General features: G+C 42.2%; 1 protein-coding gene across 12 annotated transcripts in view; it reads left to right on the top strand.

The window, feature by feature from the left end:
- Positions 1–26,842, top strand: part of SEMA5B (semaphorin 5B) — a 354,034-nt gene that overhangs the window by 167,774 nt on the left and 159,418 nt on the right. The window contains exon 1 of one of the 12 annotated variants that reach the window (XM_053403866.1): positions 10,915–10,995. The exons of the other annotated variants lie outside the window; for them this stretch is intronic. The gene's annotated coding sequence lies outside the window, so the exon portion shown is untranslated. Of the gene's footprint in view, positions 1–10,914; positions 10,996–26,842 lie in introns of those variants that run through there. 12 annotated transcript variants of the gene reach the window in all.

The following is a 26,842-nucleotide window of genomic DNA, read 5'->3' as shown; positions in this document are numbered from 1 at the left end:
GGCCTTGGCTGTTCCCCTGCAAAATTGCTCCAAATATATGTACTGCCAATAAACACAAGCAGCTTGACATGTGTTGGCTGTCACCGTAGGGAGCAATTTAAGGCCTTGCTAGGCAAACATTTTGTAGTTCAACAAATCTGGAGTTGTTGCTTATTTGTTAGCGGGGATTTAGGTGATGGGAAAGTAAGTGTGGATTGTGCTTCAGGGAATGCATGACATTAAATATTGCATTGACTGAGTTGGGTATATCTCTACCCAGGTCAACTCAGATGTATTCAGACCACATCAGTGACCCAAGCAATGATAATGTGAATTTGACTTTATGGTAGTAGTTATATATGTGCGGTCACATTTGCTACCAGTGTAATTTACCTTGTGTCCCCATATGTTGTTGGACTACAATTTCCATCATCCCCAACCACTGGCTATGCTGGATTGAACAGCAATTGAGTTACAGTGATGTAAAAGGGAGGGTTTGTGCTCCTTGATTAATCTTGAGTTTGCAAAGAAAGAGCATCTGAGCTTGAAGTCCTGAATTGTGTGGGTAGCTTTTGATTGCTGTCTTAGGCAGGTAGCAACTGACAGTGGAAAACCTGTGCGTAGGAGTTAGCTAGAAGAATTTGGGCACCCACTTAAGTTTCCATTGTGAATTTAGTGAAGAGAACAACTTTTAAACATGAAAAACCAACATATTCATTACTTTTGTCTGATGTCAAAATGCAAGTCAGCCGCCAGAAGGAGTTGCTTAAAGTAATCTGCGGTTTCAGTGCCTAACCAGATCTTTCAGATACAACAATGTTTGTGAAATATACTTGGAGTCGGGAGTGGATTTCATGCTCTTTATTCAGCTCCTACTGGTGAGGAGGAATGGAAGTTCCCCCAGAATGTCTGCTTTATATACATTATTTACACAATGGGCCCCGCGTGATTGGCTATTCTGGGATTCTCCTGTAGGCCAATCAGGTTGCAGATTCACTTCCACCTGGAGCTGGATTGGATGGCTCCTGTGGACCAATCAGACTGCTGCATTCTGAATCCTATTCTAGGACCAATCAGACCGCTGCCTTTTGGATCCTATTCAGCTCAGTACATAACACCTTGTCTTCTTCCTGCTCTGTGTGAGGTGATTGTAACATCCACTCACATCCACAGGATTCAGTCATTTCCACCTCCACCTAAAGCTAAAATGAGATGTATTCCCTAAATTTGATCTTTACTGGGGAAGACAAGAACTGACTTCTTATTTTTTGAGGGGGGCAAGGAGGAGGTATTGCGTTCAGGATAAGCTGTTCTGATTTATGCTATTTGTCATTAAAAAAGCTGCAAGGGAATCCATACCCCCTGCACTGCTACAATCTGTTTGATGCCAGGTTAAGAATCAGGCCTTTTAAAGGGGTTGCATTTGTTTGCCATTTTCTCAGTTGCTTTTGTTGTTGTTTTATGATGGGTCTATGATGGATTAGGCTTTTATTTTATGTTTGCTGTTGTCATTGTCCAGTGCCCTGGAAGCTAACTGAGTGAACGGCAGTCTCCCTTTGTCCCAAACTGTATGGGGCTTTATACACTCATACCAGCACCTGGTAGCTAATCAGCAGCCAGTGCAATTCTGTCGGCAGCGGCATAACTTAATGGCAATAGTCTGCCCAAGTGAGCAGCTGAGCTGCTGCAGTTAGCAATAGCTGCAGCATCCTAGCCAACCTCAGGGGCAGGTTCATATCAACTTTCAAGACGACTGGGACCACTCCCTCTTGCAAGGATCCACTTAGTCATCCCCTCAGGGAATGCATTAATAAGCCAAGAGGGACCCTTTTCTTTTGGTTACAAATTCGTTTTGAGAGCAATGGAACTTCCATCAAGTCAGTCCCAAGGAGACTTGCTCTCTTTTATTCAAAGTATATAGTGGCAAGAAGCACTAGCTGCTCCAGGCTGTGAGCTTTGCAAAAGGATTCTTCTCTAAACAAAATGGACAGAGGATATGCTGTAGCCCTGAGACTAACTTGTAAGTACTTTGATTTCTAATTTTATTTATTTTTAAGTACATTTGCATTTCTGCATGGATTTGAAAGGGTTTTCCCTTTAAAATCTGCATGAAAATGGGACAGACTCAGTTCCTTCGTCAAGTAGAACTGGGATGGATTGGACTGTAATGTTCATCTCTATACTCTATGCTTGTACGTCAGAAACAATGATAAAACTTGAAAGTCTCAATTTAACCTCATTTACCTGCCGAATCATAGAGGCTCCATTAGTTGCCTTGGTACCCTAATAGATAATGTTGTCGGTCATTTTGTGAAACCAGAGCTAAATTTACTCGTCTACAGTCACCCACCTACTATGCCACTGCTCAGAGGGTATTGCCAGTCTTCCAAACCATGGTTTGTAGAATCAGCTAGTGTGACATCTGAATTCAGCTATTCCATTAGATCAAGGGTGGGGAGCCCACCCTCCTTCCAGCTGTTCAACATCTTCCATAATCCCTGATTCTAGGCCAGCTGCTGGACAGGAGTTCAATTCCACCATCAGGAGGGCCACGGTTGTTGCTGAGAATCCCACCTCTAGGTTGCTTTTTTGTTCTTTCAGTAGGTTTGAATAAAAAGGTGGAGGGCGACATGGCAGGCCCATATCATAAACTCCTTGCATGTGCTACCTGTCAGCTTTGGGCTGCTTGAAGCCACTGCTAAGCCAGGAAGTGAAAAGGAATTTACATAGAAAGAAAGGAAAATCCATATCCAGTTTGCTTAAAACTCAAACCAAACAAAAGGACAAAGCTCTGTATCTCAATCTTAGCCTTGTGTTTAAAGGAGCTGTAGCGACTTTGTGGAATGGCTGCAGCAAGTTGTGAATAATGCATGAAAGAGAGAAAGCGGGGGCGGGGGGGTAAAACTGCCTCCCTGGGCCTAGAGAGAATACAAACAGCTGTGCTGTTTAGCTCTGCTCTGTATACACAGCTACACAATACTCACCGGGGAGAGAAAGCGTATCAAATCCAAAGATTCCCCCATGACTTCCTTGCCTACTTTGATACTAGCCTGGAAAACGGGAGATGATATATTTTTGGTCACACGCAGCCTCTCATTTTTGACGCTGCTTTATTTCCTTTTTTCTTTTCTGTTCCCCCAGGCAGCCTGCCAACCAGAGGTAGAGAGAATTAGAGTCTTACACGAGTGACCCAAAATTTCATTCTCATATTCTCTTTCTCATATATATATATATATATATATATATATATATATATATGACGTTGATGATTCATTTTCTGCCCCAGCCCTCTCCTTTCTTAATATTTGAGGTGTCCTTAACACACATGAAAGAATAGCATTAGCCGCTTGGCAGTTGTTCAGATACAGGCTATGAAATGGATTATTATCTTCATTTCATCCGTGCAAATCGGGAATTCTTCCACTTATTTCAGTGCAATGGTTCCAGGTTGAGGAGGAGATCGATATAAACAGTCGCTTCACTGGCTCCCTCAACCCTTTCCACACCTACCTCCTTTCTCATTTTGATCATCTCAACAGCAAAATGATGATTGTGCCAGGATTTGCAGGTGGCTTGGGAAATTGGACTATGTAACATGTTCAGCAGGGACTGAGCTGTGGAGGACACAGAGGTGATTTGGTCGACAGGTCTTCCAGGCTACTCTCACCATCTCTTCCCTTCACTTCATATCTATCTTGTAAAAACCTATGCAGGGCTTTTTTTTCAGCCAGAAATCACCGGAACACAGTTCTGGCACCTCTCGGGTGGGTGCCGTTGCCGTTCTAAGAGAACAAGGGAGGTGTTCATGGTGAGTTTCGGAACCTATTTTTCTGGGGAAATATCCCTGGGCCTATGTAAGGTAGATTTCTCCAGGCGGTGATAAACTAATGAACCTTTGATTTCCTTTAAAATTTTCATTTTCCAATATTAATTTAAGTAAGATGAATTAAAAATGAAGTAGAACTGAGATGTTCTCAGGTTTCATGCTTACAGCCAAGTGAGAAACTCAAGACCAATTGGAGCAAGCAAATGCTTTTTGAAAAAAATGTTGTTACGTTTTGCTGGGTCTCAGTCTTTACTTTGCTATGGAGCACCAGGCAGTGCTTTCTTTATTTAATTAATCATCACATTTATATTATGCTGTTCCTCCAGGGGCTTCAGGGTAGTATGCATGGTGCCTTTTTTATTCTCACAACAACCCTGCGACGTAGGCTAGGCTAAGAGGTGGCGACTAGCCTGAGGTTATTCTGTTAGCTTTGCGGTGGCATGTGGATTTGAACTGTGCTCTTCCCATCTTCTCGTTTCTAACCACTACCCCACACTGGCCCTCATATAAATTAACAATACATGATAAGGCATGCAAATAGCTATAGACTAAGATGTAGTTTGTTGTTTGTTTGTTTGTTAATAAAATCTACAATTGACATTCAGAATAAAGTTTGTAAAATCAATTTAGATTTCAATATTTGGGTTTTCATAGCATGTGGCTTGAGTTAGCAAAAGCTTTTATGATAGAGAATAAAAGAAGTGGAAATTTGTGAGCTGAAGATATGCTTATGAACCAAAAAAAAAAAAGGATAGCAACAGAATGGGGCATTCTGAGAGAGAGATATATATATAAAGGTAAAGGTAAAGGTACCCCTGCCCGTACGGGCCAGTCTTGACAGACTCTGGGGTTGTGCGCCCATCTCACTTAAGAGGCCAGGGGCCAGCGCTGTCCGGAGACACTTCTGGGTCACGTGGCCAGTGTGACAAAGCTGCATCTGGCGAGCCAGCGCAGCACACGGAAACGCCGTTTACCTTCCCGCCAGTAAGCGGTCCCTATTTATCTACTTGCACCCGGGGGTGCTTTCGAACTGCTAGGTTGGCAGGCGCTGGGACCGAGCAATGGGAGCGCACCCCGCCGCGGGGATTCGAACCGCCGACCTTTTGATCGGCAAGCCCTAGGCGCTGAGGCTTTTACCCACAGCGCCACCCGCGTCCCATATATATATATATATATATATATATATATATATACTATATTGCTAGACCTCATGGTGAAAGTTGCTACCATAGTGTCAAAGTCAATTAGTTGGAAAATCCTTAGTTCAAATGTCATCTCAGCCATAAACTTACTAAGATAACATAATATGCTTTGAATATTCACAAAACAATATTAGGTGCTATTGTTACATTTTAGAGAAAACATGTGCAAGTAAAGTCCAGTGACGACTTATTATAGTCTGTTATACACATTGCGGGGGGGGGACCACAGGCTGCCCAATTTAGTGTTGTATATTGTGTGTTCATTGTGGCTATTTCTTCTTCATAGTGTAAAGTTGGATTCACTTTGCCAAATTTGTGTAATTTGATGATATCCATGGACATGCCAGATAAAGTCAACACTTTTTTCCTTGGCATGAACAGACAGACCTTCACTCCCTAGTCTGCAAAGTCCTGTCTGAACAGGAAAGCCCTGGCCTGCCAGCGGAAGGATAACAAAGATGGAGTGAATCTAACCTCTGACCTCTCTCTCAGTTGGGTTGCCCTGCATAATAACATTGCCCTTGTTTTTGGAAGTCTAGAGGAGGGGAATTATTTCTTCCAGTTTACAATTCAGTTGTTGTGCTGGCATTGGGAGATCTGTCTTAAAGTTCAGTCACTTGTCTGCACTGTATCTACACCAAAAATACACAACCAAGGGTTACACACGCCCACAGACATCTGCCAAAAGGATATTTTGTGGTTTTGATTTCAGAAAAAAGAACCTATGAGATTGAATGTGTCTCTAAATATTTTCTCTGCAGGGATGTAGGAAGTTCTACGTTGGTGTAATTTAGGCTCCGGCACAGGATATTTATGCACCGTCTCTTGGGAACACTTCTGATTAGTGTAGGAGTGACCTTATTGGAAACCAACAAGCAGGTCTGCAGTTAATTAGAAATAATACTGAACTCATTTGCAGGGCCCGAACAAAGGTGTTTCTTTTCCTTCTCCTCCCCACCCCCTGTCAGTAGATGATGTTGTGTATTTTTATTTAACAGTTTAAATTAAGAAGGAGAAGGCAGATGGCGTACCTTTTTGCTGCCCTTTTGAGAATGCCCACAGAGCCACACATATTAACTTAGAGGGGCCGGGTCAGGATTAATGGTTTAAGAGCAGACAGTCTGGGATGGGTAATTAACAGCTGAAAGAAATAATGAACAGGTCAGGCAAGGTCAGCAACAGGTGACATTGGGTCCCAAATAAGGGGCAGATGGCGTGTGGGAAAGGGGAGAAAAATATGTTTGTCCATGTCTTTCAGAGGTTTAAAGAAACTGATTTTTGAGATTTCATTGTGGTTTTCTTCTCTGACACAAATAGGTAGCACAAAACAATTCCAGCATGATTCAAGACGTGGCCCACGTATTCTGCATATGATTTGAGTATATAAGCATTTCCTTTTTGCAACATTCATAAACTACTCTTGAAATCTTGTATTATGTCTTGTCATGCTAATTCACATGAAGATGCTTCTCTGGAGACTTACGGGAAAATTATTATTTCACAATTTCATACATCAGGAATAATTATGTTAAATTAGGCAGAAGGTGAAGTCCTAAACAAGGGGAGGTAGCTATTCAACCATGAATTACCGTATTTTTCGCCCTATAAGACGCACTTTTCCCCCTCCAAAAATGAAGGGGAAATGTGTGTGCGTCTTATGGGGCGAATGCAGGCTCCTTGTCTTCAGCGATAGCAATGGAAGCCTCCGAAGCCTGTGCTCCGGAGGCTTTGTGTTGCTTCCGCTGAAGCCAGGAGAGTCTGCTCTTTGAGGCTGGCGGTGGGGGAAAGCAGCGCCTCCTCCATCGCCAGCCCCAGAGATTGGGGGGCAGCGGGAAGGCGAGCGACGCCTTCCCGCTACTCTCCAACCCTCCTGTGGGCTTTTGCGGGAGATGGGGGAATTCCCCTACCTCCCGCAAAAGCAGGCAAAAGCCGCGCACTCTTTAAAGGGGCTCCGCGGCTTCTGCTGGCTTTTCTAGGAGGTGGGGGAATTCCCCCACCTCGTAGAAAAGCCCATAGGAGCCGCGCAGCCTTTAAAGAGCGCGCCGCTCTTGAGGGCTTTTCCCCGAGGAGGGAGAAGGGACGGACTGGCCGAGTCCGTCCCTTCTCCCTCCTGTGGGCTTTTGCGGGAGATGGGGGAATTCCCCCACCTCCCGCAAAAGCCGCACGCTCTTTAAAGGGGCTCCGTGGCTTCTGCTGGCTTTTCTAGGAGGTGGGGGAATTCCCCCACCTCGTAGAAAAGCCCATAGGAGCCGCGCAGCCTTTAAAGAGCGCGCCGCTCTTGAGGGCTTTTCCCCGAGGAGGGAGAAGGGACGGACTGGCCGAGTCCGTCCCTTCTCCCTCCTGTGGGCTTTTGCGGGAGATGGGGGAATTCCCCCACCTCCCGCAAAAGCCGCACGCTCTTTAAAGGGGCTCCGTGGCTTCTGCTGGCTTTTCTAGGAGGTGGGGGAATTCCCCCACCTCGTAGAAAAGCCCGCAGGAGCCGCACACCCTTTGAAGAGTGCGCCGCTCTTGGGGGCTTTTCCCTGAGGAGGGAGAAGGGACTGACTGGCCGTTTCAGTCCCTTCTCCCTCCTGGTCGAAAAGCCCGTAGGATTCGCGCACGGCTCCTGTGGGCTTTTGCGGGAGGTGGGGGAATTCCGCCACCTCCCGCAAAAGCAGGGAGAAGGTCTTGGAGTAGCGCACAGGCTGCGTGCAGCCTGTCCGCTGCTCCCAGAGCTGCGGGGGGGAAATCACATTTTTTTCCTTGATTTCCCCCCCTGAAAACTAGGTGCGTCCTATGGGCCGGTGCGTCCAATAGGGCGAAAAATACGGTAACTTTAGCAGCAATAAAAGCCCAAGTAGAAATCGGTGGAAATAATCTGACAACAGTTTGTCCTGTGAACTCTGTACCACCCTTGGTTAAGTTGCCATTAGGAAGGGGACACTGAAGAATAAACAGATGATGCTTGACATTTAATCAGTCAGTGCCGTCCCAAACTTGATTTACTTTAAACCATTCCTCCAAATTGGTTTTCGTTCTGTAAAAGACTGCGAAGAAGTTTCCCCAAGTGGTTAGTTATGGAGAGAACTACAGTTTATTATTTGGAGTTTTGTCTTAGCTGAAATGCAGTCAGCATTAATCACACCCTTTGCCGTGTCTGATTGGGAATTGCTTAAGTTTCGGAAATGCTGATAGGACTTTATTCTTTGAAGCTGCTGTTAAAAGTGGAGCCTGGGGATTTTTTCTTTCTTTCTTTCTGTTATTATTCCATTTGGAATGACATTTTTATTCAGGTAATGGCCAATTAGTGGATAAACCTGGAAATGATGCTCCACCAGCCTCTTTTTGCCCTTTAAACCCAGTGAGGCAAGGGTTTCGTTTCCAAGGCATGCAGGAGTAGTTGCCAGCTCATCTCTGATATTCTGTGAGCTTCCCGATGAAGACGGCCAATTTGCCACCTATATTTGGCCCAATCAGTTCAGAAGGTGGAAGGCATGCCTTAAAAACACATATACTCTAGTGTGACTTTGGGCCAGTCTGATGGATACACGTGTGTGCGATCTTCCTATTTTTATTTGCCTTTAAGAGTGAAACAGCATGGAATTTTGTGAAGAGGGTTGAGAAGATTGGGGAGGGGGCAAATATGAATGAGAACAACCTACACAGTATGCTGCATAGGTGGGTGTGAATCAAGGAGATGTGAGCATGAGAGGACTGTGGCTGAGATTTCCCCTCTGTATCTGTATCTGCTGAACGTGCATAATATTTTGTGCAAGTGGATCAAATGTCCATGCATGGTGAAACTGGCTGTTTTGCTAAAAGCCCTGCAAACTTTCCTCACTATGTGTGCAGTTTCTGAGACACTCCTGTCATTGATTTTAGAAGAAATATGCATACATTTACAGTCCTGTCTAAAACACATGAAGGGAAAATGTAAATGGGAAAGGAAGTAACACATATCAGTGGTAGTGACTATTGAGCGTACTTTTGGGGTTTATTTTATGTTGTATTTTATTTATTACATTTGTATACTGCCCTTTATCTGAAGACCCGAGGGCAGTTCACAACAGGTTGATGCCCTGAACATGCCTTTGGGGGGGGGCGGGGTAGCTTAGGTTATATTGTCATGATTGAACTCTTGCTAGACTGTCCCATTTTAAAACTCCGGTTGGACGATTACATGTTTGAATTTGTTAGAATAAGTCATGTGCATGTAGAAAACTAGCATATCAAGGGGCCTGTAGCTGCTGCCAGGAATGCAAACAGGGTGAGCTCCTAGTCATGTGCGAGGGAAGTCATTTGTTTAGTTCAAGTTGATTAATAATAATTCACAGAGCTTCAATTTTTAAGCTTTCCATTAAGTTGAGGTGTCAGAGTGGGATGGAGCAGAGAACAGAAAGTTGCAGAAAAATACACTAGCAGAAAATCTAAAACATAATTATATTTTCCATTTAAATAATAATAATAAACAAGATGAAAAAACAACAACCACAATTCGGTAAAATTTGTTTACCAATCTTAATAGTTTGAAATGCAAACTTTGCTCCTGGTTCAGTCACATGAGATTACATGTCACTGACTAGAAAAACTCAATACTGCTCCAAAGACCTTTCTGCAAAGGGAGCAAGCAAAGAAGAAATGCACCCGTTTCAATTAAAATCACACTATAGTAAATTGTAGTTTAATTTATAACTTCACTACCACAAATGTATACACAATTCACATACGGAATGTCATTAAATCTTCCTTCCAAAGTAGCTGAGGGGGAAAAGTGAATTAACAGAAATGCTTTTCTATATTTTGTAACCAATAATGACCTCGGGTAATTAAGCACAGCCTCCGTGTGGATCCCAAGCAACCCCCACATGTAACGCAGAAACATTTTTCTGGACAGATTTGTGTGAATCAGTTCATCACGTGGTTTAGACTGCTGTCAGCAAAAGCAACAGAAAAACCAGAATTACAGAAACCATGGTTTATAAGTCCGTGTGGCTGTGTTATGGAAGAACAAGTCTTTAAACTGGAATTTTCCCATATGGAAAAAAATAAATCAAGAGTTGCATAAACCAGAATTTTACACACACAGCGCGTCATCCTATTTATCAGAGCAACTCTATGTTGATTTTAGTGTGACTTACTCTTAAGTTAATATGCAGGGTATTGCAATTTTCATGTGTCATGGTACTGTTTTATTATTGCAAGTTATAAACTAGATGGTTCTTCTAAGAAAGAAGTTGCTTACTCCTTCCTGGCTGATTCCACCCTTTTCTTTTTAAAAGGGGGGAAATGTGTGTGGGGGCTCCCACTTTTAGGATTTCTATTATTTAAAAATTGTAGAGCGCTTCAGGAACCTCAGAGCGAAAACAATACAAACAAAACACTCTTTTCATATTGGTTGGCTTTATTATTTTTTATTTTTAAAAGTTCTGCTCCTTCACATCTCCATGGGAAGCTATGTTATATATTCATTGTATCACCAGATATTCTGGCAGCAGTTTGGAAACTTTGAAGCTTTGTAGCTTTTGCTGTTTCTGTGGACGTGGCAGGCTCTGGACAATGTCCACTTTTTAACTTACTTTAAGGGAAAAGCCCTTCCATCTACATAAATAGTCTCACACAGAAAGTGCTTTATCTTCACCAGTTAGTGAGTCAGTTTGAGCAGGGAGGGGGGAGCATTCTGTTGGTGAAAGCTTTCAGAGAAATAATGCATGGTAAATTAATGAAGGCGGTCTGAGGTATTATTTGTCTGTGAATGCACATGCCATTAGAATCAATGGCTGGCTGAAAAAAGTTAACGGTCATTAAGTGACTATTAAAAAGGGCCAGTGGACACGGATTTTCTCACTTCCAGGGTTCTGGTTGGATTAGGTAAAGACGGAGGTTGTTTGCCAGTAGGCCATAGGACCATCCAGCCATAATACTTTTGTCTTTGCCAACTTCTGCTGACTCCTTTCTGCTACTGGCAGATTTACAAGAGTCTGAGACACACAGAGACCATCTTCAACCCAGGTAAAAATCCTCCTCCTCTTTCTCCCCTCCTCTCTCTCACCACTTCTGAAAGGGGAATCTTTTCAAGAATCTGGCGCTTCTCAAAGTTTATCGGAAATGCATGTGTGTTTTATACTGAGAGGATTAATTCCATGAGAACAAAGTTTGGGTGTAGGGATTTCACTTTGCACAAGAACAGGGCACTTCGCTTGAATTCTGTGTGTAAAGTAGCATACATTACCAAAGCTTTGTGGGAAACAGATCAAACTTGTCTATTATGCAGAGTGGGGGATTAATAACTCTTTTTTCGACAAAAATGTTTTGTTTTGGCAGCTCACCTCGTCTAGTAGGCAACAGGCAAACCTTTGGAAAAGGAACATATGGGATAGATAAGCTTTAATATTCCTTAGTGCTCTACCTCAGCCCAATTTGGAATGTTCTCCCCCCCCTCCCCGAAACTAGCAGGAGATGAAAAAACAAACATTAACAAGGAGTACTTCAACATATAGCATTTCCCTCAAGAAAGGTGCTTTCACCTTTCTTTCAAATGGAAGATAGACTACTGTATCCAGGATACTGGAACTCATGTCTGTGTATTGCTGGTAGTCAGAGACACCTGGGGACCTTGTGTCATTATGTTTACAACAGCCTAGGACAATGTATTTCCTGTTTTAAGAAATTGTCAGGATGAGGCTGAGTCATAGAGCTATCTGATTTGAAATGAAATAGTTAGATGGGAGGGGAAATTGTGACTTGATACCTTCTAAAGGCTGCTGGTGAGAGCAAAATGCAAAGATTTTTGATCAAAGGATCTTTTGAACGTGAGCTTGACCAGTTGCTGATGTGTAGGAACATAATTAATATTGTTATGAGTTTGTTTTGGGGGTGGGTGGGAATAGACTGTGTGCCAAGACTCTTCTAATCCCTGGATCCAGCAAGTGTTAAAATATAAGCAAGGATTCAAAATCCTGGTGAGGTGATAGCCTAGGTAATGGGCCATTAAAAAGTAGCAGAAGCCAGAGAGAGAGAGAGAGAGAGAGAGAGAGAGATATGTTTGATTTCTGTTTGAATCCAAATTATGGGGACTTCTTGGAGTGTTAATACTGTGAACCCCTCCATCATAGGCTCAGGTTGTATTTATGTGTAAAGAAACAATGTATCATAAAGATACCACAGTCTCTGCTGTACCTAAGTGCCTGGAACCCCTGGAATCTTGCACTGCTCAGAGATTGGGATGGCATGCAATAGTATTGATCTGCATTCAGTTTTATGACTAAGAAAAAAGGCTCTTTTAAGAACTGTCTTTTGTGTTCTGTTGTCCCCTGTGTCCAGTTATTTATATAATATGCTTCTTGGGCAAAATGCAAGAAAGAAAAATGGCTAGTTTGCTTGAAATTAACATATACCAATTTACTAATTTTTGAAGACATTTTCTCTGCAGTCTCCTTCTCTGTCCCGCAGAGATTACCCTAGACAGCTGCTGCTACTCACTGTTATTTATATAAAGATGGGTAATGTATTTTGTACTTGGGAGCTTGTCTGTAACAGGGCCTACACCATTTCAGATACTACAGACTGGCAGGAATTGCTGTGAATAATGACTTTCCTGTGACAGCTTTATCCTGCCAGTAATATGTCATTGTGTATGACTTTCCATTAATCATGAAACAACAAAAACATTGCACCTGGTGACAATAGCAGATCCATTAATAGCAGAGAAAGTCTTGGCTTTATGAACACACACACTGTCTCAGACTCTTGGCTATACAGGCACTTTAATCAGTAAGTTCTAATATAGGGCACATTTGCTTCTCCCCCCTCGCCCCCCCCACCCCCAATTCTCCCCCTGCTTATCGGTTACTTCTGTGATCTATTGTACCGCAATTACATAACATCATCCATCTCTATAGTAGCCTGATGTTGTGAGGTTTTTAAATGATCTTATAAATTTGACTTAGAGTTAACTCTACGTTGACCTTGCTGTAATCAAGAATGCTCTACAACCCCAGCCACCACGCACGATTCATATTGTGGAAGGTGAGCTTGTTTCAGATGGTATTTTGTATGGGTTGTGTCATGTTAAGCCGGACAGGGCAGTCAGCATTATTGGAAGATCACTAATAATGGGAACTTGAGGGCCATGCTCTGATGTGTAAGGCAGTAGAGTGATTTGGTGATATTGGCTTTACTTGTCCTCATGAATCGTTGTTGTCCAGGGCTGTTTCATACTTGGCTAAAGCCGATGCACAAGTGTTTAATTGGGTGTGTTGCTGAGTAAGCCATTAGTGGCATTTTAGCCGCATTTTAATCTGACTAAGAATTCATGTGTTGCATCTCCAGAGCACATAAATAGATTACTGGCTTTACACTGTCTCTGTGTTAGATTTAATAGAAAAAAAATCTTATTTTTCATCTACTAATCATGGCAGGCAATTATTTTGATAGGTCATTTTATTGATAAGGCTTTTCATTATTTATGGTGGCATTTTATCCACTATGAAAGAAATATTCCAGTGGAATGTGACACTTCTAAAACTCTAAAATGACAGGGTCTGACCAGAGTGCTATCATGGGCTTGGCCTTCATTGATATTTTGGATTTTTGAGTCCTTAGGAGGAAGCAAGCTGACGTGGCTGTAATTTTAGACCTCTAATGCCTTCTAATGAACATATTGGTAGATCTCCATGTGCTGATATATTGGAAGTGATTTGGTGAAGCTGGGTGCATCCAGATGTTAAAATCCTGGCTTAATAAACCAGAATTAATAGCATGCAGCCCCTTTGGAAACCAATCTTTAAAATCAGTTTATAGTACAGTCCTAACCATGTCTACTCAGAAGAAAGCCACATTGGGGCTTACTATCAGGGAAGTGGTGTTTGGGCTGCAGCCACTGTCTGCTAATTTTTCCTGTGAGGTCTGGCAAAAGGTTAGAGGGGAGGGGAGACCCCCTTCCTACCCTTTTGGAGTAAAAGTGACAATTTCCACTTAGGGGTAATATAAAGCAGGGTTCTCAAAATATGTGCCATGCCACACTGGCGTGGCAGCAGAGGATGCTAAGTGTGGTGGGAAGAAACAAAGAAACATTTAAGCATTTCAGTATAGTATAGTATAGTATAGTATAGTATAGTATAGTATAGTACAGGCTTCCTCAACCTCGGCCCTCCAGATGTTTTGAGACTACAATTCCCATCATCCCTGACCACTGGTCCTGCTAGTTAGGGATCATGGGAGTTGTAGGCCAAAAACATCTGGAGGGCCGAGGTTGAGGAAGCCTGGTATAGTATAACATTAAAATAATCTTTTGTACATACAACCAGAAACAGTATCCACGCCTCTCTTCAAGAACATTGGCTATTCTTCTACAGTTCTCCATGATGCATTGTCATGGGATTTTCAAATAGGACAGATCGGAAAAGAGAAAGGCTTCTTTGTGATGATAAGGATATGCAAGTTTGTCTCAAATTAGGCCAGATATAAATGAGATTACTTGGCAAAAGCAAGCTCACACCTCTCATTGACTTTGTATATATACTTAAGGTATATATATATGTTAGAGGCTCATTTATAATTATATTTTGAAAATGATTAATGTTCTTACATAGCGGCATTGTTTTATACTTTTTGGATGTCCCATGATCACATTATAAAGTAGTTGTGTTCTATGTTATAAATCAAGCAGTGGTAGGAGTTATTTCTGTTGGCTTTTTAATGTATTTCTTATCAATTAAAAAAAAAATAGTGTGTCATGAGAAAATTATAATTCTGAAAGTGTGGCCCATAGGAAAAAGAGAACCATTGATATAAAGGAAAGGGAATGAGAGGGATTTAAATGATGTTGGTTGACACTTAATTTTTTAAAAAAAATAATAGAAGGAATGCCTTTGCAATTGCCAATTCTTAAAGTCAGATCGCACGGGGAACTGCTTCTGGGAATTAGGCATGGGGTTTCTTTAGAGAAACTCAATGCCATCATTCTCTACTATGTTGTCTGAAGTGACCCTTGAATCAGGAAATATTGTATAGCTCAGAAACAGTGTATGAGCTCCGAGATGCCATGAATAATACAAGTGCTTTGGTGTCCCTTGGGGTATTTGTAATATTAATGTTGGTTAATGATATTAGTTCATTTTACCATTAATAAAATTCTATTGCTTCAAATTGTGCATAATGTTTCATTTAAAAGCTTACCCATGACTTCAATAGCTTGCAGCAGCAATGATCAACTTGTGGCCTGTAGCAGCCTGAAGCAATTTTATCTGACACTGGCGGCCCTGCCAAAAATATTTTTGAGTTGTAAGAAATAAAGTTACTCCACTTTAATGTTACAGCTCTCTGGTATTCTCTGTATAGAATGTGCACGTAGGTATGTGAGCATTAATGTGCATACTGTGCTCCTCGAGCAAATGTGCTCCACCACTGCAAAGCCCTTATTGCTGAGAGGTTACCTTTCTTGGCCCCTACACTGCTATATATCTCTTGACATCAAGCAGCCCCTCTCAGATTATGAAAGTTAGCTGGTCTGGGTAATTGAAAAGTTGCTTTTTAAAAACCTTATTCATATTTTATTTGATCACGCTGACTTCCAAGGCTGACTGAAAGCCCACCTGATCTGAGTTATGACCCTCTCTGTTGTGTTTCTTGGGGGAACGTCTCTTTCTTGTGACATTATGCAAAAAGGTCGCATTTCCAGAAAGCTGGAATCTGTTCCAGTCCTTTCCTGAATTTGTGATCATCATCTCTTGCTTTTTAACATGAGGCTCATGATCTACAGGCACCCCAGGTGGACATGTTTAAATTAATCTCGTAATAATTGATTCAAAAGAGATTTGGAGGACAGAATTTGCATAAAAGCCATAATGAGGAGAAATCCTCTTGAGGCCTGACTGAACAGCTAAGCCCCTGAATAACTTACATCTTCTGAACCAATTTGGTTTCCATGTGCAGTTGGGAAGGATCAGGCAGGGGAAGCGTGGTGAAAGGTACCAGCCCAAGGCATTTTGCTGCCTGAGGCAGAGCAGCCTATTATGCCCCACTCGAAGTAGAGGTGCACAGTACCCAAGACTGGGCAAGGTGTTTTGGTAGAAAATCCCTCAAATGGCTCTTTTCCTCCCTGGCAGTAAAAATACAATACAATACAATACAATACCAATAAAAATAATTTGATGAACAAATTGCTGCCATTTTATGATACCTCAATCAGTTGTCTGAGGCATCCACCTCACTCATTCTTTTTAATTAGTTGTGCCAGTCCTGGTGGTGAATGAAAACCTATGAGCCAGCAACACTGTAAACTCACTTTTCATATTTTACGACTTAGGCAGTTTGTGTTATAAGCAAGTTATTAAGTGAGACATGTGTATCTAGACAGATTTTGAGAAAGTGTCTGTAGAACCTGGAACACTCTGTAAAAAAAAGACTTGTAGACTTGTAGTCATTGTTTAGAGCAGCAGCTGTCTCGACAGATTTCAGATGGTGGATTCTGTATCCAGTGCCGTTGTTTTGGTTGGACAATGCACTGTATTAAGAAATTCTCCAGAGGTTCCCGGAGGGCAGTCCTGGTACTTTTAGGCAGACTTGGCACGGGGCACCATGCAGCTCACTGCAGTTCAGTGCCAGCACAATGGCAGCCAGCACTGCAACATGACAAAATGCTTGGTTACACAGTTGGGAAGTGGATCTGGGATCCCAGAGTTATCTTGCCAGCTTACATATTGGGGTGCCATCATTTTGTGAGAGATTGCAGTCAAATACAATTGGCAAGCATAGGACTAATTCAGGCATAGGCAAACTCGGCCCTCCAGATATTTTGGGACTACAACTCCCATCATCCCTAGCTAACAGGACCAGTGGTCAGGGATGATGGGAGTTGTAGTCCCAAAACATCTGGAGGGCCAAGTTTGCGTATGCCTGGACTAATTAGTGCATGAAGGGGTTAAAACAATATAACTGTGTCCCTTGACTCAGTTAGGTCATAACACCCCCACCCCCCCACACATGGGTCACAGCCTCCCAGATATTTTTTGGGAGGCCCTTGAGAAAGTTCTGGTGGAAACACAGAACAAGCAGAAAGCCATGAAAGATCACTGCAGACAGAAGTAGTTGCAGGCCCTTTGGTCCTGCAGATCATACAACAGAAAGTGGCTTGTGGGAGGCTGCAAATCATGCTGGAGTAGGTAAGACAGAATAGTAGGTGCAACTTTCTCATGCTTCCAGCCCTCTTGCAGCTATCAGTCTTGCAACAAGTTCCAGAAGGGAGCCAGGAAGCAACAGTGCATGACTCCAGGACCCAGGCCATGTGGGTGGGGCATTGGAGGCAGGCAGGTTTAAGCGCTTCACATCAGACAAGTAGGACCTCAAAATGGTTTCTCTAGCTACTCCTTGGAGTTTTTCTGGTGACCAAGGGAGAATTTTACTGCTACTTCATGTTCCAGGAAGCTAGACAAAACAGCAGGTTTTCTACAAGGCCATCGTTCATCTTCTGACCATCCAAGCAGTAGAAGTTGTTCTGCAGTAGGAGAGGAAGGAAAAAGAAGAAAAAGAACAGGCATTTAGGCCATCCTCAGCCTCAAGTGGCTGAGCAAGAAGGATAGCCTACAAGGGGTTCCTGGATTCTCAAGTTAGTCTCTGAATCTATTAACCAAAATAACTGGATGGCATCCTTTGCCATCAGACGCTTATCCCCACATTCCCATCAAACATACTTGCTTCTGCTACGGACACCATCACTATTGCTGCCCAAGAGAAGAGTCTGTCCCAAGTATATTGCCACATTTATTTTTTGCATGGTTTGATTTCTTGGGCAACGTCCGTTTTTTTACATTTGTACGTGTGAACTATTAATTATTATGATTAGTGCACTGGCAGCACTGCATGGGGCAGGCTGGATGGCAGGAGTGTTGTGTTTCAAAAGCTCTGCTAGAGAAGCCAGTTGTGTATGTTTCCTTATTTCTTCACAAATGTTGCAGCAATATGAGGTGTGTGTGTGTGTTGTGTATTATTCTATCGATTTTTGGAATTTTTCAATTTACTAAGGCGTTTGGGTGGGAAGGGGGGTTCTTTTCATCTCCCATTGACAGCTTTATGTGGAGAAGCTCTGTGCTGTTTGTAGTGGAAGCAAATTTGATTTACATATTTACTAGCTGCCTATTTCTCTGTAGTGACATTGTACAACTGCCTGCCTTTCCGAGGAACACGCTTCCCTCTAAAATAACATCCGTCCAGAGCGCAGTAGCTGGAGCTGTGGAAAGTAGCCCCATTGGCTTGTCAATGGGAGAAGTTAATGTAGCACAGCAGCTGCCTGCTGCTGAAGGATGTATACAATAAAGTCGGAGTGCTGGGCACAACCAGTGGGAGGGGAAGGAAATCTGTTTGTTTTGTTCCAAAGCTGAAACATTTATGGGCTCTTTGGATGCCTTTTGGCTCAGAGCTTGTTTGTAAAAGGTGATGCTGTGAAATCTTGAGAGGGTACGGTCATGTGTTCAAACTTATGTCTGAGGGCCTGCTGGATTTAACACAGATTAGCTAAGCCTTGGCGGCGAAGTGATGCTCGCTCCACGTCCTCCCTTTGTAAATCTAAAACACATCAAGGGGACCATGGCAGTTTCCAGTTGAAATAAAATTAAAATGCAGTAGAATATAAGAGCAAAGCTGGCCAACTTCCTTGTGCATACAGTCACATTGAATTATTAACACTCATGGCACAATTCGAGAGCGAGCAGGGAGAAGCATCGTGCCCAGCTAGAGGTATTTTGGAAGCTTTTAAATCGGATAATTAACTGATGAAACAGGTAAAAGGGTTTCATATAGTTCCGGTTGCAGATTTGGCTTGACAAAGATGTTCAAAATGCTGCCAGTTGTGCGTTAGTTTCTACTGTGGCCCTGCTAAAATTGCTTTGGACTGGGGTCCAAATTTTCAGCCTGTTCTTAATTTTCAAAAGAGTTGCTTCAAACACGGCAACCTTCCTTTAAAATATTGCTTTTAAATTTTCAGGAAATGACATGTATGTCCTAGGTTGTTCCCTACCCCTTCCCAGTTTCTGGTTTCTCCAGGTCTCTAAACTTCTTCAGAACTTGAATTAGCAAGTATGTTTCAGCACGTTGCATTGGGAAATATTCTCAAGTCCTCATAATGGCAAGAAGAAGCCCCTTAGACTGAGCTTTGTAAGTCGACACAAAGTGAAACCATTTGCTTCAGCTGAAAATCACGATATAGGTTTATTGAAAACTTTTAAATTTAGCATTATACATTTCTGCTTCAGATAATTAAACTAAATTGACAAAATATCACCCGAATCTCTAATTAATTAGAAAAAACCTCTCTCTTTCTCTTTCTCTCCCTCTCCCTATCTTTTTAAAAAGTCAAGTTACTATGGAACTAATGTACTTTTAGATCTGAGTTCTCTGCAGTACAGGGATCAACCAAGGCAGCAGGGGAATGCAGGCATAGCTGTTGTATTTAGTATAGTATAGAAAGGGTAGCAGCTGCAAGGGGTATGGCAGCTTCAGGGCCTCCATTTCTTTGCTGCTGGTGTGCAGATACTGCAGACTTTGTGGATGATGCATACCCATAGCCACTTGGGGCTCGGGAGAGCTCTGAGAATCATGTCTCCCTCACAAATATTCCATGATCCTTCCCTGAATGTAAGCGGGTGTTCCTGCTAGCTGTTGCTGACAGGACGGCACAAGGTTGGCCAAGGCGGATCAAGGCCTTTTTCTTACATTGATGTAAGCATGAAAGTGGACCCAGCATGACACAAACTAGTTCCTACAATTTTTGGATTCTGCTAGGAGGAGGATTGAAAATTTGGCAGATTTTGTTTTTAATTTTTAACAATTTAGTGTTATTTTACTAACATAATTTAATACATAACTTAACTCATTTAACTCATATTGGACTACAGTGGTACCTCGGGTTAAGAACTTAATGCGTTCTAGAGGTCCGTTCTTAACCTGAAACTGTTCTTAACCTGAAGCACCACTTCAGCTAATGGGGCCTCTCGCTGCCGCTACACCGCCACTGCACAATCTCTGTTCTCATCCTGAAGCAAAGTTCTTAACCCTGTGGTAATATTTCTGGGTTAGCAGAGTCTGTAACCTGAAATGTATGTAACCTGAAGCGTATGTAACCCAAAGTACTACTGTATTTGTATTTAAGTTTTTACTGCTTCACATCACATTAGTTACTCCTCTCTGACATGTCCTTTGGTACAGATATTTTCATATTCTTCAGGGGGTGGTGGGATATCCTACAACTTTCATAAACTCTAAGAAGTTTTGAGATGATAGCCATACCTTTAAATATGAAGTGATCAAAGGTTGGTCTGTCCACCTGTCTTTAGTTAAGAATGAGAACAGCCATCTTTTCCCTCCCAATAATCTGTTATGCTCACAGGACATTCTGTCCCAACTCCTGAAGCAGGCAGTACAGCCACAAGTCCTACATCTGGGTTTGAAAGAAATTGGTCGCAGCCGAAGGATGCCTCAGTTTTAGTCAACTGCAAGTAAAAGCTCTCATCTTGGACCCAAATTGAATCTTGCTACAGATTGTTTATTTGCCTTCCCCAGTAGTTCATGAGTGTCATCTTCCTTTCAAAGACAGAGAGAGATATTTCCAGCTGTCAAGAATCTTTAATATCTGTGTGGTTTTTTGCTTATGTCCCTGATCATCCATCAGTGGATCAGGGATGAGGAACATGGCTTTACAGAGCTTGTTGGAGATACAGATATCTGCCCATTATCTGTACCTCCCAGAAACAATCGAAGACATTTTTATTTCGACAAGCTTTTCCAACGGAATGAAAATGTCACTGCCTTAGGCCTTCATTTTGTATTGCTTTTAAACCCATATTTAGTTATTGCACTATTTTTAAAACCATTTTATCTGTTTTTATGTTATGTTTGCAAATTACCTTGAGATACAAATGGTGATTAATGAGATACCAATTAATGGTATTGGTCAATTAATTGAGATACCAATTAATGAGATTAACCAATACCAAGATGAAGTTCCCCCAGGCTTGCGTGTTGAGCATGCTGCTTTGTGGAAGTGATAGTGGACAACTTACGTCTGTCAGGTGCGATGTCTCATGCCTTCCATCAGGAGACTAAAAATGGATCAGATCCACATGATGCTTTTGTTTCTGCTGCCACCTGACCTTTACTTTTGCGCAGTCTTGCCAAGGACATGCACACTCCAGAGCGCTGAGCATCTTCCAGCTGTAAGGAGGATTAGTACTCCTGCCCCTCCCCTCAAGGAAGACTGCAACATTAAGGGTCTATAGCAGGCTTCCTCAGCCTTGGCCCTCCAGATGTTTTTGGCCTACAGTTCCCATGATCCCTAGCTAGCAGGACCAGTGGTCAGGGATGATGGGAACTGTAGTCTCAAAACATCTGGAGGGCCGAGTTTGAGGAAACCTGTTCCATAGGGATTGATGGTGTAATGCTCTTCCTACCTCACGGTCACAAGCACACTTGAATTCATTTTTTTAAAAAAGATATTTATTAGCTTTTCACACATTATAAAGACACAAATCACAACAAAAAACAAAAACATAAACACACACAAAACACAAAAAACACCACATGTATAATTTCAAACCCTTTTTTTTCATACAACTTATTTTCCCGACCTCCTCATACCTCCCCTTACTGCATTCCAATCCCTAATTAATTTTGATCAACAAATCCCTCCCTAATTTCTAATAATTAATTTTAACCTTTCTTTTCATATTGCATAATGGTTACAGCATACAACCTCATATTTTCCAAATCCACAACGTCTTGAATTCACATGATCAGCCTTGAGAGGAAACTTCAACTAGCCAGTCACATGCCAAAGAGCATGGGCATCAATTCTTGGCTTCTCTATAAAACAGTGTTTAAGGAGACTATGATCTTAAGAGAGAAATTTAGCAATTCTAGCATGTCTTGTAGGGAAACAAGGCACTTCCATGTCCCAGTTGAAGACATGACATTATAAACATGATTGATTGCTCTGGTAAATAATGCAATGTAATTGTACTGCATTGCTCTGTGTTGTAAGACAAATCTACTATTCATGGAATAAACATAGTTATGAGTAAATTGCAGTCTCTTTCCAGAGCTGGAGCGCAAATGTTCCCTCCTCTGCCTTTGTTTTGCAACATGATGTTTTGAAAAGGTCAGACAGGAGGGCATCTTGACTGGTGATGGATGGGTGTAAGCAAAAAGTGTTGGGGCTCACTTTTACTATAAGAGGATTCCGATTTTTTAATAAAAAATATTTCTCTCTCTCTCCCCACCCCTCATGTAACGTTCACTGGACCAGTCTGTCACTGCTGCATGGCACAGCTGTCGGGTTTTATAACATTTATATTTCTTTGTGTTTATCCAGCCAATGAGGTTTTTGAATTTTCCTCTCTTCATTTGATTCTACCCGCTGCTCCTGGTGTGAATTTAGCCAACCATAAAAGTGCTACAGTTTCTCCCTTCTTTATTTCCTTCCTTATTAAAACATACAGGCAGTCTTTCTCTCCCTCTCTCTCTCATACACACACACTTGTCAGAATGGAAAATCTCCCTCTACTTTTGCACTACAGTAAAGCATTTTTCTTCCATTCCATAATTTTATTTCTATCATGATTGCTAAATAGATGTGGTTAAAATAAAATTGGTGGCTATACTCCCCCAAATACAAGGGATTATGAGGGCTTAGCCATACTTGCCTTTTGCCCTGCTCATTTTTAGGCACAGGACCACACTTTAAAGCTGGTGTCCAAGTGCCCTTTTTTGCCCTGATGTTTTCCCCACAAAAACTTGCTCTTTAAAGCTTAAACACAATTCGAGTTTTCTGAAGTTTGCCATATGCGCCAATTCAGCTTTAAATGGCAGGCTTTCATGGGGAAAGCTCTGGTTCAAAAATTAAAAATAAGATTGCTCAGACACGGAGCTTTTAAAGCATGGACTGTGCAAGGCAAGGTAAGCGTGGATAAACCCTCAGTGTTGCATATGAAGTTGTTCCCATTTACAGCTTTGAGAGAAGTTAGCTGGATTAGGGGTTTTCTTTTGGCTATTTTTCTCTTTATGTAACAATCATTTATTTATTTATTTTGTAAAATGTATACACCGTTTGATTCTTTAAAAACTTCAAAAGTGGTTTGCAAAAATCTAAAACAAGAAAATCAAAAGGGGGGGGAATCACAACAGTTGTTTGAAACATACAAAAGTTAAAATGCTAAAACAGATTAAAACTACCTCAACTTTCTAAGCATCTTGTTAGGCTTGTCTAAATAAGAATGTTTCAGCAAGCTCTAAAAAGATTACCATGAAGGCACCTGCTAGATCTCAGTAGGTTCTTAATACAGTATAGAATCTATATTACAGATACCCAAATGCTTTCCCTGTGTTAATTCCACCAAATAGAATTGCTCTCGTCAAGAACTTTGTATATGTTCTTGTGTGGATACTAAATTCTGCTTTGGGTAGACAGCACCATTCATTTCGATGGAAGCAGAAGTTTTGTGCATGTAAAGAAAAATGCATGTAGATTGACTTTCTCTTTTTAAATGAATGGGGCAGCCCTTGTAGTTTGGGTAAGCCTGTGCAGAAAGTGAAGTTCCTCTGTTCATAAGAAATCATTTGATTGCAGTGACCAGAGCTTCAATCCATGTAGATTTGTGTAAGGACTTTCTGGAATTGTTGGCATGTGTCGGATAGCATATGGAAGCCTAATCATCCTGGGTCTCGCCAGTGCCTGGATGGGAGGCAGACTTGAAATCTGGTGTGAAACACTGCTTTGAGTTACATAATGGAACAAAGGTGGCATACAGCGGTGCAGCATAAGCTCATGCCACCGAAGGTGTGTGTGTAGAGCACACCCTAAGGAAGATGGGGTGCAGAGGGAGCTTGCACACACCACAGCCTCTCTCCACTCCCAGGATGGAACTGCTGCTGGATATGCACACGCTGCAGCCCAGGAGAGTTGGGTGGCAATGTTGCTGCCCCCTCTCCTCTCTCTGCCTTGGGGTCAGGCTCAACCCGGGAATGGAGTTGTGGCTGGTTGGGTGCAAGAAAGCTGCCTGTCTTTGCAGCTCCCTTGTGCGCCAGAGCCAGGCTCTGATTAGAGAGCCTGTTGTGGAGGCGCCTAGTCACGCCCCCTTAGAAAAACACACCCAGTGCCACAGCCCCCTCATCCCGCCTCCACACTATGCTGCTGCTAGGATATAAATCAGCGTATGTAACAAATAAATAATCTTGTTGCCTTAATGCTTGTTGTCTGAAATCTCATTAGGGTTAGGCTTCAGGGAGCCATGTTCTGGGACCTAGGTTGCTGGCTGCCTGTCTATGTAGGCCAGATCAGGTGTAGGATCTAAAATGGGCACCGTCAACTTCCAGAGGACATGGCGAGGAACAAGCAGCAAGTGGGTTGTTGAAATTGGGCAAAATCAAGGTCCAGAGTGGTAAGCAGGAACTCAGCAGAACCACAGCCTAGAGAAATGAATTGCAAGGACTAAACACTTTCAGATGTAAGGATTGGGATTGGCCTTTGGAGTCAGTTTACTGGATGCATAGGTAAGCTATTATTGCACTCTTGAGGTCCTTGGCTTTGTCATTTAGTTTTCCTGGTTTGCAGTAGGATCAGAGTGTTGATGGCACAGGAAACAAAGCACTGAAGCCTGAAAACCAGAAATCTCAGTTTAATATTGGTAAATATTATGTAGGTCCTGTCTGTACAGGAAGATGGGAACAGATACTGTCTCCTTAACAACAATAATAATAACCACTACGTTACATTTAAGCACTTCTCTGTGTCCTGAGTGCTCTGCAATGGTGCTTGAATGTCTCAAAGCCTTTTCTGGAGTGTATTGAAGCAGCTAAAGAGTCTATATAACAATGCCATTTGCAAGGCTCCTTGTATCAGAGAGTTGACTAAATGAGTATAATACGAATTTCAGGTCATGTTGCTTTTAGCAGGTATCCTCCTTTGATATCCTCCTGCCAACCTAGCAGTTCGAAAGCATGTCAAAGTGCAAGTAGATAAATAGGTACCGCTCTGGCGGGAAGGTAAATGGCGTTTCTGTGTGCTGCTCTGGTTCGCCAGAAAGTGGCTTAGTCATGCTGGCCACATGACCCAGAAGCTGTACGCCGGCTCCCTTGGCCAGTAAAGCAAGATGAGCACCACAACCCCAGATTCGTCCGCAACTGGACCTAATGGTCAGGGGTCCTTTTACCTTTATACTTTGATATCAATAAGAGGCTTAGCCATTGTTAATTATAACAGCATTGGCTGCTCAATATTAATAATAATAGTTTTTTTGCTTCAGGGTGGTTCTTGGCAATTTCATGAAAAGCAGTCGACCTAACATTTTTCTTGAGGGGCTGACATTCCAATGGCCAATTCACTCTTTACCTATAGCTAGTTGTACATACCGTATTTTTCGCCCTATAGGACGGTAATTAGCAGCTCATGTGAGCAGTCTGTATGAGAATGGGACATACGCTATGCCGCAGATCAGCTTTGTAAGCCAGGATTTTTATTTTGGGAGCACAAACTGGTTATGGAAGTTGATCTGAAGAATTGTTTACATTACTTCATCATTCTTATACTGCTCCTAAACTTTTAAGTGGGAGCCTTGAGTTACAGACTGACTTTGCCAAGACTGTTGTTTAACTAAATTGTCTAGTAGTTTTGTTGCTCTTGACAATATCCGTTTTTATTGTTCGCTGTATTCTAATGTTCTTCAAGAACACTTGAAAAGTGAACACTGTAAGTTTATCCACACTTACCTTTCTTCTGCTCATTCCAGGCACAGTTCTTGATTTAAAGCTTCATACCTGAGTGCTCCCCCCCGAGCCTTCCCTGCGATAATCTGCTCTTTAAAGCTCAGTTGGACCAAATATAAATCCATGGAAAACCTGAATTGACGTTTGCTCTGGACTATTCCCACCGCCCAGTTCTCCTTTGCTTCTCTAGATTCCCAAGTGATTTCAGGGGGATTGTGAACCTCAGCTTGCTACATGGATACTTGTCTACCTATAGACAACTACCTGAAGATAGGACCTACATTTGATCTGCCACGCAGCAAGTTTGGCAATGGTTACCACGTGCTGCCTCCACTCTTGGGATTACAAGTGGGAAGAGTGCCGTTGCATCTGGGTTCTGCTTTTGGGCTTCACGTAGACATCTGATGGGCCACTGTGAGAACAGGATAGTAAACTAGATGGGCCACTGGCCTAATCCAGCTCTTCTTATGTAGTTCTGTTGTGTCAGTTCGTAAAATACAGCATTTTATATACAAGGTTTGTCTCTAGTCTCTTCTCTAAAAGATTTACTACTTTTTTGGGGGGTGGGGAATCTTCTGTGTCAAGCCAGTTGATTAGATGTTCTCATCTTCCATCTTTTGATCATGGAAGTACAGCCTAATTCTACATGCAGAATCCTTTTTTCATTAAAATTATGTTTCCAGAAGAGAAAAGATTATGGTTGGCAGTAACACATTACTTATTTATCCTTTTTTTTGGTATTGCTAATTAGCACATGGCCTATGGAAGCCTGGCAGGGGGCACTGTAGAGAAGAAGTGTCTTATTGTTCATAAAGCTATTTCTAATTCTTCTGAAGCTTTTGCTTGAGGGGCAAGTTGTTTGCCTCCCTTGTCTCCACAGAACATTGATGGCCACCTACTGCATCTGATGGAATTCATTTGGCTGAACATTTCTTCCAAATGAAGCCGATAAGTAGTTATCATCTGATACAATTAAAAGATATTAGATAGATAGATGGATAGATAGATAAATAGAGGCAGGGAGCTAGCAAATGGGAAAGCCTAGTTTAGCACTAGCAAATGCGATAGGCGATGTTTCGTTAACAGCAAACCAATCACGTTTACATGC

This window comes from Podarcis raffonei, chromosome 1, assembly GCF_027172205.1.
Source record: "Podarcis raffonei isolate rPodRaf1 chromosome 1, rPodRaf1.pri, whole genome shotgun sequence".
Lineage (NCBI taxonomy): Eukaryota > Metazoa > Chordata > Lepidosauria > Squamata > Lacertidae > Podarcis > Podarcis raffonei.
This window is presented reverse-complemented; position numbering and strand designations above follow the sequence as displayed.